We start from the raw sequence: 11,880 nt of genomic DNA on the forward strand, positions 1-11,880 counted from the left end.
TTCACTAGTTCAATTAGAGGTATAGGTATTCTTAGCTTCTGAATTTCTAATTCAAAACTGAAAGGAGAAGGAGACTTGTCAAGGCCTCTTACCTTGTGAGCTAGAGCTTTGAGGATGATGGGATCAACTGTCAGTCATTTCTACTTATTACCTTGCTATATTGCAGGGACAACATCTTTCTAAATAGGAGTTTCCATGGCATTACTCATCTTCGACCTTAAATCATATCTGTGCCAATCATCAGTTTGTAGAACAGCTTCACCATCCCACTCTTGGTTGATCTAGTCATTGAATAATGACTTTTCATAGGCCGCTAGGGTCAAAAAGGAGGCATTGCCTTTGTCTTCCACACAATGGATCTCATCATCTTCTTCAAACTTCTCTTCTTCCATGACTACATTTTGAAAAGGGGTCTTCACCCTTTGGTCTTCATTGGCATCTTTGCTTCTTTGCAGAATTTGCAACTACTCATTAGCTCTTCTATATGGATTTGGATTTCTAGGAGTGAAGGTATTAGGAACTCTCCCTTTCCCAGGGTGTTACTCAACCTTTAGTTTGGAGATTTCAGAGGCTAATGACTCTATCATTTTGGTCATTTTATCTATCTTGGGATCTGAAGATGATGAATATTCACCCCTCTATCTCCTTCTGTCAACATTCTCCTTGAGCTTCTCTATAGCCATGATGTTTGATTCTACTTCCAAGGCTGCATCCTGCATATTAGCCAAGGTAGCACATCATCTCTCCCTCAACAGTAGACAGAAGTCAGAATCAAATGCATTGGAATAGGTGAGTTTAGCAGAGGTAATAGTGGGTTTTACTTCAGCGGGTATCTTGCTATACATGCGGTTAAACCTCTTATTAAAATCAGACAACAACTCACCATTTTCCCTCTTTAAGTTTCCAAACTCGGTGTGGTAGTAGAGTAGATCCTTATTATCCCCCCAATGCATTAGGAATACATCATCTAAAGCCTCAATATCTACTATAGACCTTGGGGTCAGTTCTCTGAACCATTTTCTAGCCTCCCAACCTAGGCTTTGGACAAAGTCTGTCATCGACACATCATCTTCACGAATGTCCAGGTTATCAGCATAGCTATAGAATGATTCAAGATGCTCCTCAGCTATAACACCTTCAGTCCCAGTGAACTTAGGCATATACTTCTGATATTCTCCAATAGGCATGGTATTCAAAGGAGTGGGCAGTACTAGAGGTCCATACCTAGTAGCTATGATTCTTTCCATTTTGGTAGGTGCTTGTGGTCCTACCATGGCTGTGGTGGCTACAAGGGCACTGGAAGTCTAAATGATAGAGGGTTGAGGAGTGACTAATACAACTAAAGGAGTATGATGGATAGGAGCATAGAAAATTTTAGGGGCGAATGTTTGCCCTTTGGAAAAATTAAGGGGTTTTAAATTTTTAGTGGGTGAATATTTCGTACCATAGTACATTTTTACAAATCACCTCAAATATCCCACCTTATTTTAAGGGAGAGGGTAAAAAAGGTAAATTTAGCCCTTGAAATTAGGAGTTACAACCTTCCATTCACCCATTTTCAAGAATAGATTTTATTTAAGTGAATCCATTCACCCATTTTCAAGAATAGGTTTTATTTAAGTGAATCCTATGGGCCAAATACCATATTTATAAAAGAGGCATGGTAAATTAATAAAAATATAAATAAATGAGAGGTATGGCAAATAAATAAAACATTTTGTATATTTACTCCATAAGTCACCTTATGTACATGCAAGGCTGTAAACAAATAAAAATATAAGTAAAGTGGAGGTATGGTAAATAAATAAAACGTCTCTTTATACTCACTCAAAAGGTATGGTAAATAAATAAAAATATAAATAAACTAGACGTATGGTAAATAAATAAAACCTCTTTTTATATTTAGTCCATAACCATCATTCTATTTATCAAGGCTCAAGAAAGAGGTTTTATTTAAGTGAATCCTATGGGCCAAATACCATATTTGTAAAAGAGGTATGGTAAATTAATAAAAATATAAATAAACGAGAGGTATGGTAAACAAATAAACATTTTTTTATATTTACTCCATAAGTCACCTTATATTTACGAACACTCAAAAAATGCCTTATATTTAGGTGAAACCTATGGGCAAAATACTATGGGACAAATACCATGGACTAGATTGTTATTAATAACATGCAAAAAAATATTGTTAACCCTAATATTAGTATTAATAAAAATAAAAATGGCACATGGTATTGACCCATGGTATTCACCTAGAATGTAGCCTATTTAAATGGGGGAATTAAACCAGCATAGATCCATCTTTACTTTGGATCTACTAACCCCCGAGAGGTATCAAATATCATGATATGCAAACTAGCATAAAGTGAAAAAATATTTGATCCCTCTCGGGGCTTGGTGGATCAAGAGTAAAAATGGATGTTGTAATTTAATGTATGTTAAACATTTTAGCTTGGTTAAAATAAAAAATAAAACAAAATTCAACTATTAATTTTATTAATTTTTATAAATTACTAATAGTAATTTTTAAGCTCCAGGTTTATGATAACCCATGGTATTCACCCATGGTAATACCAAGTTCTTACAAGATTTTATAATTGAGTAAAATATTCGCCATGCTTGGTGAGGGATTCGCCAAAAAAATTATATATACATATTATATTATTGATAAAATCGCCTTCCATTTTTCCTATATACCATGGAGATTGCCCATTTATTATACATATAAATTTAGGTGGGGTTCTTAAAATTTTCCTTGGATAGGAGGGGAGGTTTCCTTTGCGCTTACAACAAAAGAAGAACCTAAAGAATAAGGAGCTCTATGGATCTCTAAGATTTTTTCTTCACTACTAGTATTAGAAGCTATACTTTCAACATGTATTTGTTCTATTACATTATTTTCTTGAAGAGATATAGAATATTATTTAGAGCTACCTGAACCTGATGCTCCTTTCTGCGACGCTTTTCTTTCCTTGATGATTCTTTTAGGGTCAGGTACTGGGTCAGCTTGTGGCTTCTGAGGATTTCTCCGAGTATAACTCACAAACTGAGCCAACACTATGGATTGGAGTCACCAAGTGTTTCTTCCTTCAGTAGAGTCGCCAGATAGATGATTACAACCAAAATAGTGTCCAGACTTTGTCTATCATCAAAGTTGTATCCGTGTCATCCCCTAGGGAAGCTGAGCTTCAGTCTCCTCTCCCCGACAGTGACACCAATTATGTTAGCACTCCAGGAAACTCTCCTAGGTTGTAGCTCGGAGATGCCTAGTAACATATAAATCTTCAATATTGTTCTCTGAACTATTGGAATGGATTGGGGTTTGGATCAAGTCAGATGACTGTTTCAACTTTGTTTTCACTCCAGACATGCATGAACACCCTCAGCTTAACAAGGCTTTAGACCACTAATGCTCAATAGTTTATAGATTCAATGGATAGATAGAGAATACTGACTGTACCAGCAGATGCATACATAAACACATGAATGGCTAGCTACAAAAATGAAATGAAGCTTGCAAATCTAATTTATCAACGTAGAGATAAGATGACAGTTATCTGACATTAGACACAGAAGAAAATATGAATAACCTATTCAAGTGCAAGCTTAAAATAGAGGAGAAGATGGCAATTGAACATATAACAGCAAAAGAAGCTTGTATTACTGGAATGAAGATGAGACGTTGAGAGGAACAGAATATCCACAGTCTCCAAAAGTTTAACACTTATTCCTTCTATATTTCAGCCATTTATAGGCTTTTTAAAATGCTCTCGGGCTCTCTAGGGCTCGAGATGTCTTAATCTATCCCCTGTAGCTTCTAACTACTTTATGCCATAGCTAGACAAACATGAGCATAGGGACTCTGTTTCTAACAAACACGGTAATCAAATTCTAGTAATTTCGTCGTGCTATCAGGTGGCTTGTATGTGCTGTCATGTTCCGCGATCATTTTTTCTATTTTGGCTGCATCATGCTGTTGTTTTTTCCCCTTTCAGCCATGTATTTCGTTATTTCAGTTAAACTGTCCGAATGTCACAAACACTGACAGAGCCAACAACTTTCCTCCCTGGGTGACTAATGGGAAGTGGGGTACGGGGGCATATGGGTCGTTGGATGGGATTGATCAACGGTCAGGATGTCGGTCGGGTGGTGGAGGATGAACTGAGGTGATCATGAACGAAGGTCGTTGGATCAAGAGAGATGGATGGAGGAGATCAATCGCCAGAGGCCTAAAGTCGTGGCAGGAGCGAAATAAGCCCGAGCCATCAGATCTTGGATGGGTAGATCGAACAGCTATCAGGTGAAGGATGTGCTCGAAAGATAACAACAGGTAGTAGTTTCATTTGAGTGGAAACAATTTCTATCGGGCGATAAGCAGTAAAGGTTGGAGCCCGCCCAATTCCATTCATCAGGCACCACGTAGCAGTGGAGGAGAGAGAGGAAACCGCCTTTATCAGGCGGGTATCCCTCTCACTTGTTGCCCGAGCGATATGCGTGATAGTCGTTATATTTTGCGGGAGTGATCTAACGATGATGATTGATCAAGCATGTCACGTCGGCTCGGTGAAGTGCAGGCTGTCGGATTGGTGGGAAGATCGACAGCAGGGGGGACACAGAGGTATGTGATGACCTCAAGAAATGTGCAAAGGGCATGTATGGGTGAAAAGGAAGGTTTTTGGGGAAAAAAATGGGTTAATTTATGTAGGGCCAAGGTGAAAGTGGGTTTTGTTAGACGAGAATGGGAGTGGATGAGTGAGAAAAGTGGGGTGATGGACCATGTGGGAACCTATCCATGACAGCGAAATAGACTATTTCCTTCCTTTAGCCTTCAAAATAGCAGTGCTGCATCTTAGGGCTAATAGTTTCCATTAGAGAAACTCTTACTAAATTCACTAGATAGTCTCTCAGGCCTTGAATCATTTGGCCCTTGGATTTTCAACCTTTCTTCTTACGTTCTTTAGCTATGATTGTCTGGTCTGAGGAAGTGTTTCATTCGATGTCCTGCAAATGTAAAGACATGGAGTGGGTTTAGGAGTTACCTGAGTTACTGGAATTGTGAAGAATATTATCTTGATGCCATAGATATGCTCTTGTTACCAACTACACCTTCCCTTCTCGAATGGTTGTCAGATCTTTATTTTGTCACTCCTCAACAATTTTTTGGACATTTACATCTTACAACTCTAGATCTTCAAAGTCTTCTTCTTCCATTGGCACTGGAAGATCCTATGGAAGGAGGTCCATTTCAAAGTTTGCATCTTCCAATTGGATACCTTCCTGAGTTTTTCCTGTTGATTTCTCTCTAGCTAAAAGAAAGGTTGTAGATATGCCTTTTGGATCTTCTATTTTTTCATAATTTTCTTTGCTTACTTGCTATAGAAATTTGTAATGAATCTAATCTTGTGGATTAACCCTAGTGGTCTCTGAATCCTATTTTCTCTCTTGATGGTTTCCCCTTTTCTTCTATTTGATATCTTTTAGTTTTTTACTGCAATGAAATCCCCTTCATATTTGCCATGATCTCCTTGCATGGCTCCACCACTTGGTTGCTCCCTTTGATTTTTTGTACAATCTCTTAACAGGGGACCATATTCATGGCATTATCTACATCTAAATGGGATTTTCTCATAATAATTAGATGAAAAGTTTATTTATTAGATAAGATTATTTTCAAAGTGTAAAAAGAAAAATATAGAGGAAAAAAACCAAAAAGAGAATTACACAGAGACAATGGTTTTGACTTATAAGCTTCATAGACCTCCATTAGAATGGGTTCCTTATTATTATGGAGTGAAAAATTAGGCTTAGGTGGGATGCCCAATTATGTCTCTATTCAACCAAGTGTGCAATCTAGGGAACTCATAGTCTTACATGTCATACAAAATTACAAAATTTCCTCTTTAGCTTCATTCCTTTCAAGAATCTCTCTTCCCATTGACAATTTCACCTACCAATAAATGTCTATTATGTATGTGTATAAGTTGCATTAGCCTTGGGCGTTTCCCTTATCGAGTACCTAGTCAACAATCTCAGACATTTCAATGTCAGTGAAATAGTGATGCTCTTAAGCTATTTATCTTTCCAAGTGTTCAATCTCTTCATGATCTATTAAGGAGTGTGCTCACAATACCTGAGTGGCGAGTTCCCAACTAGTTACTAGGCATGAAATCCATCCTACTCCCAAAGGTATGTCACTCCTCTCTAGAAATAAGCTAGTTGACAATGTATGTTGACCCAAAAAAGGGTTGACGCTACCTAGCCTGAGTATTGGAGTAGAGGAATGTTGGGAGAAATTAGGGAAGAAATACTTGTAGTAGAGAGATGTTGGGAGAAATTAGGGAAGAAGTACATATAGGCCAGGAACAAATGGGAGGAATACAACGTATAAGACTATAAGATATGAAACTATCTTGGGAATCCAACATCTCCAGTGTTGTAGGAGACCCGAGGGAAGCAAGCACAACAAGACTATAGAAAAGGAAAGAGAAAAAAATTCTAGACCAAACCAGCACGACAAGACTATAGAAAAGGAAAGAGAATAATTCTCTAGACCAAACCCTCAAAGTCATGTGATAGAGAATAGAAAAAATCAAGAACCAAGAGGCTTGTTGGAGAGCCATTTAAATAGCATAGAAAAAACTAAGAAACATAGGTCGCTACTTGATGTTGTACTAGATGGGAAAAAAATATCCTTCCTATAAAAAACAATAAAACTCATCATAACTCTTTTGGCAGGTGAAAATCAATGTTTCTCTCATATAAAGTGGTAGCACCATAACATGAATGCTAGCCTCCTCCTTAAACTAAAAATATGTATAGGAAGGCTCGGAAAAATAAGAATGCTAAGAAAATACTCTTTAGTAGAATAGTTAAATGTCATTCAAAACATGCTAGGGAAATAAGTGATTCATGATTAGTTTGAAAAGGATGCATGGACCTTTTAGAGTGCCTGGTAAGAGAGTGGCAATTATATATATATATATATATATATAATAATTTAATTTTAAAATCACATTAGTATAAATAAATATATAAATCTTTAAATTTCTTGCCATTTAAATATTCCTTTCTTTCTTAAAAAATTACTAAACTGTTATTTTTAAATATGATAATTTGAAAAATTATCCAATTTACTCTCGAAATACCCCCCACAACTAAAAATGATTCATGATAAGCAAACAAAACTATGTTCTAATTATTTTAGTGGAAAGGGCACGTAAATGCATACTTTTACAACCACAAATTCGAGTGCCAAAAAAATTGAAAGTATTTCCTTACAACGGAGCATAAGGAAAACCAAATTTAAATACAATCCAATACTGCAGAGAAAAACTGAAATTTGTATCTGCTCCAAAACTAAACAAGAGAAATCCCTTGTCATGTCTCCAACTAAGCACGTTATATGCAAAAAGAGAGAATTACAAAAAAATAAATAAAATTCAAGACATTACAACTATAACGTATGCACATGTCCATTTAAGACATTACAACTATAACGGAATGCACATATCCATTTAATATTAAGTCATGGTACAGTTGTTGAAGTTCAATACATTACTCCATTCACATGCTATGGTTCTAATATTTGGCCTTTCCATGCGAGCCGAGTGTACTACTTTACTGATTATGCTGACGGTCTCATTTATTTGGGTTAGATTTTATCGAGATTCACCACAATCATTTGCTCTAGCTAGGCTATCCACACATTTTGGCATTTAATCCCTCTGCCTGTACATGGAAACGTGGCATTGCAGGACTATACCTCGGCTTTCGGTCACCTTGGGGCTCTCATCACATCAATGGTGTAGTCTTTGAGACTTTCATCCTAAGGCTGGGAGATCTATGGGAGTTTTTTTGTGCTTGTTTGCTGGTATTTTGTTTCTTTATACTTCCTCACTCCTCAGCACCTAGTTTGATTCTCTGGCTGGAATGCTTGGCCTGGTTTATCATGCGGCTAGTTGTTAACAAAGACGGTACCATGGAATTTCTCCCTGGATACTGTTTGACTCCTTTTCTGCAACTCAGGTGACGGTTTTGTGACTTTTGATTTTCTATTCGGTTATTTTTGCCATAGTTTAATGACCTTAGATCTGATTGGTGTTACAATCTCATGCTTTCTTCTGCAGGAACAAGGGTCATCAATTCGAGGGTTTCAAACTGCTAGCCCAGAAGAGTATGGCTCTCTTACTAGACTTCTACGCTCAAAGGGTCTCCGAGTAAGCCATCGGCAGTCCTATGCTCAATGACAGACAAAAATATATATGCGATAAATTTCAAACTACCTAAAATGTTCCTCCAGCTTCACACTAGTTCTTGTATTTTTGTTTAAGGGTTTTGGGCAACTGCCGGAAAGACTCCTCTGTAATGGAAAATCTCTATATATGTATTAGGAGTGTTGTAAGTCTATTTTCGATGGATTGTATTGAGGGTTTCGGTTGATTACGGCCTGGAAACCATGGTCGCTTAGATGTAACTGTTTCCCGACTAGTTTTCCGGTTTTGTCCTGGTAGCTACCAAAAGTATTGGACTCTCTGTTGTAACTTTTAATGGACTGTCAGTTGTTATATTTAAGTGTCCTTTCTATCGATACTACGCGTTTTTCTTTCTTTCTTGAGGAGTATTTATGTTTATTATTGGATTGTTATGTGTTTATCTATGTGAAAATATGATTACAATATTTTTCTTGTGTGCACTACGCACTATGCATCCTTTGTGTCGTTTTCTGGAAATACTCCGAGCCTTCCTATGTGCTCAACTCTGATTTAATTATTGTGTAAAGTTTAGCATATAGTTTGGAATGGCAAAGCCTCATCATTCATTATGTTTCTAGAAAATTTGTTTTACTTTCTCATGTATGTAACTTGGACAAGATTAACTACTACAGGCTCCCAGCTCTGTCATTAATGATTTTACAGTAGGGTTTTTGAAATTTGTAAAGAACCTCCAAATGAATTTCTTAGTGTTTTACTTTTTGTTTCCTTACTTGGTAAATGTCAGTTCTGCCTTAGCTCTACCAGTTCTTTTCATTGCTTGCTTATGGGCCAGAGAGTTAATTATATTTGCACTCTCTGCTTACATTATTACAGTTGTGTTATTTGTGGGTTTTGCGATAACTAGATAACTAGTTCAGTGTGTACCAATGTTACCAGACACGGAATCGGCAATAAATCGGCGAGGCAAAAGAGCGAAAGTTTTAATCGGATAGAAAAAATCGGCAAATTCATTAAATAAACATTATTACACAATTTTTTTCTTGAGAACTTTCTATTAAACAATGATAAATACATTATAAGATAAACATACTATCTTAAACACACAATCACTTATTTGAGAAAGAAAATATGTTAGCATCCAATAATTTATCAAAAAATTAGTTGAAAAAAATCTCACAATTCGGTAAGTCTAAACCACCTTTTACAATCTAACTCTATCTAATAATAACAAATAACACACAATCACTTATTTGAGAAAGAAAATATGCTAGCATCCAATAATTTATCAAAAAATTAGTTGAAAAAAATCTCACAATTCGGTAAGTCTAAACCACCTTTTACAATCTAACTCTATCTAATAATAACAAATAATCCTAAGAATCAGATATATAATCACATGAAATATAATTACATAAGATATAATTAGGGAGAAGAAGATTACAATCGAGGGAAAAAAATCCAATAACGCTACCCGCGAAAATAAAATTACATTTTATTACAATATCAACTATATTTCATCCTCAATAAAGTCGCGGCATTCGATTTAATTTTAACAGGTGAGAGACGAAGCATCCACACAACAAGATCACATCTAGGTACACCGTTGTTGAAAGAATTCGAAAGAAGTAGCGCATAACAGATATAAAGATGCAGATAACTTCTGAAGAAGAAACGCAATCTACGGCCCATGACTGTATCAGGTCGGACCACATCTCCTGTATTAGTCAAAGAGAATGACTCATCCCGGTCTCTCCGTAAGAATCGGAGATGGAATGAGAATGTCCGGAAAATACGTCCATCAATCCATATACACAAGTCAATATTTCTTATTACGAAAGATTTTTGTTCAGCAGCCACGCATAATGCGGGGGAAGTACTACGACTCTGGGATGTCATCATTTTAACATTTGTCGTAGCTTAATTTCATAATTCGATTCGATATTGGAAAGGCGAAAACGTGAGCTCTCTCGGCGTTCATATTATTCGGTTGGCGTGGAATATTGATTAAATCAAATATGAAGGCTCCGAAAACTGAGTAACCATCAAACTATTCGTGGTCCTCTGGCATTTGAATATGTTACAGCAGCACGAGTTTCCTCAATGCCCACTGACAGTTGAGTCAATTTTTATGGCCACAGTGCGTTTTGAAAAAATCGGCGGGACTCGTTAAAATCGGCAGAAATCGCAGAAATCGCATAAATCGCGAGTCAAACTCGCGTTGACCACGAGTTAAACTCGGTCAACGCGAGTTGACTCGCCCAGATTCGAAACGGAACTTTTTGCCACCGATCCGACTTGCACTCGCGATTAATCGCTGGAATCGGCGATTCCTGTTTCATTGGTGTGTACACTTAAATTTCTCTACTGCAGTTTGTTTAGGAAAGAAGGTAATCTACTCTATTTAATTAACTTTTTTCAGAAAATGAAATAACAGAGCTTCTCAATCTTTAATTTTCTACGAACATTTATCACTATAGAGAATTTACCAGGTGTTGACAATTAAATAAACAGATCTGTTTTCTAACAGTAGCTCCTCAGAGACCTAGGGTTGATCAATAAATAATTAAAATTGGTTTTGTCTTTAATTTCTTATGATATTGAGGGTTGAGCAGTAATTAGGATAGAACTGTTTCTTTCTTATAGTTTCCTGTGTTTCTTTCTCCTAATCATTCAAACATCATATTCTGGAGATAAGGCTCCCCTCTCTCCATTCACACATAAAGAATTCATACATTCAACTGAGCAACAAAATGATTTAAGAAGGTGCTGCATACCTGGTTCTTTTAAGAGGAGAGAACTCAATGGTAGAAGTCACCTTTTTCATCTGCTACTCTTTATCCACCCATCCATGAGATTTTTCCTCCAAACCAAATCTCTCCCCAAGCTTACTTACAAGACCTCTGTCCTCTACAAGTCTATTTGCACATAGTGCTATGCTATCTGGTCATCACTAGACTTAGCATCATTTCCCCTCTTCCCGTCTGACCTTTCAGCACAGTTTTTTCCTCCCCTCCACTCCTTTTCTTTTGGAGCATCACACAGTTAGGGGAGGTAGTTAGGGTTTTTCAGGAAACTTCCCTTTTCCAACTTCCCCTCTTGAGAAGTTACAAAGTCTGCTTATTCAAAACATTTTCTATTTCAAAGTTAACAAAATTGTTTAACTTAACAACCATAATTATCCAGTTTGCTTCTTATTGTGATAAAATAAAATATTACAGTATATATGCCTTGCTGTGGTAAAATAAAATATTTACAGTGTATATGTCTTACTATGGTAAAATAAAACATTTACACTCTCTCTGGGGACATCACATCTTCCCCCCCTGAAATCAAACATCGTCCTGATGTTTTCCAGTCACAAATAGACCTAGATATGCTTCTTTCATGAGTTGTTCATCCTCCCAGGTAGCCTCATCCGGTCCAAAGTGTTGCCATTGCACTTTAACCTGGGTGATGGCTCGTTTCCGCAGCATTACTTCTCTCCGTTCGAGTATATTCAGCGGCTCAACCGAGAATTCTCCTTCTGGCTCGACCTAAAACAAACAAAACCTACGTCAATTTTTCCTTTAATATCAAAATTATTAGGTCTACCTAAGTTACCCTTTTTACCTGGATGTCTTGCCAACTGACTATATGCTTAGGATCATAAATGTATCTTTTT

The 11,880-nt window shown here is 36.8% G+C and overlaps 1 long non-coding RNA gene across 1 annotated transcript; it reads left to right on the forward strand.

The window, feature by feature from the left end:
- The first annotated feature begins 7,661 nt into the window (after nt 1-7,661).
- On the forward strand, nt 7,662-8,395 carry LOC149226368 (uncharacterized). The gene is made up of 2 exons (XR_016247024.1): nt 7,662-8,031; nt 8,133-8,395. It is a non-coding gene; the product is annotated as an uncharacterized LOC149226368 (long non-coding RNA).
- The last annotated feature ends 3,485 nt before the right edge of the window (nt 8,396-11,880 follow it).

The sequence above is a fragment of the Pinus tabuliformis genome, chromosome J, assembly GCF_031772625.1.
Source record: "Pinus tabuliformis cultivar Carrire ecotype Pingquan chromosome J, CPIR1, whole genome shotgun sequence".
Lineage (NCBI taxonomy): Eukaryota > Viridiplantae > Streptophyta > Pinopsida > Pinales > Pinaceae > Pinus > Pinus tabuliformis.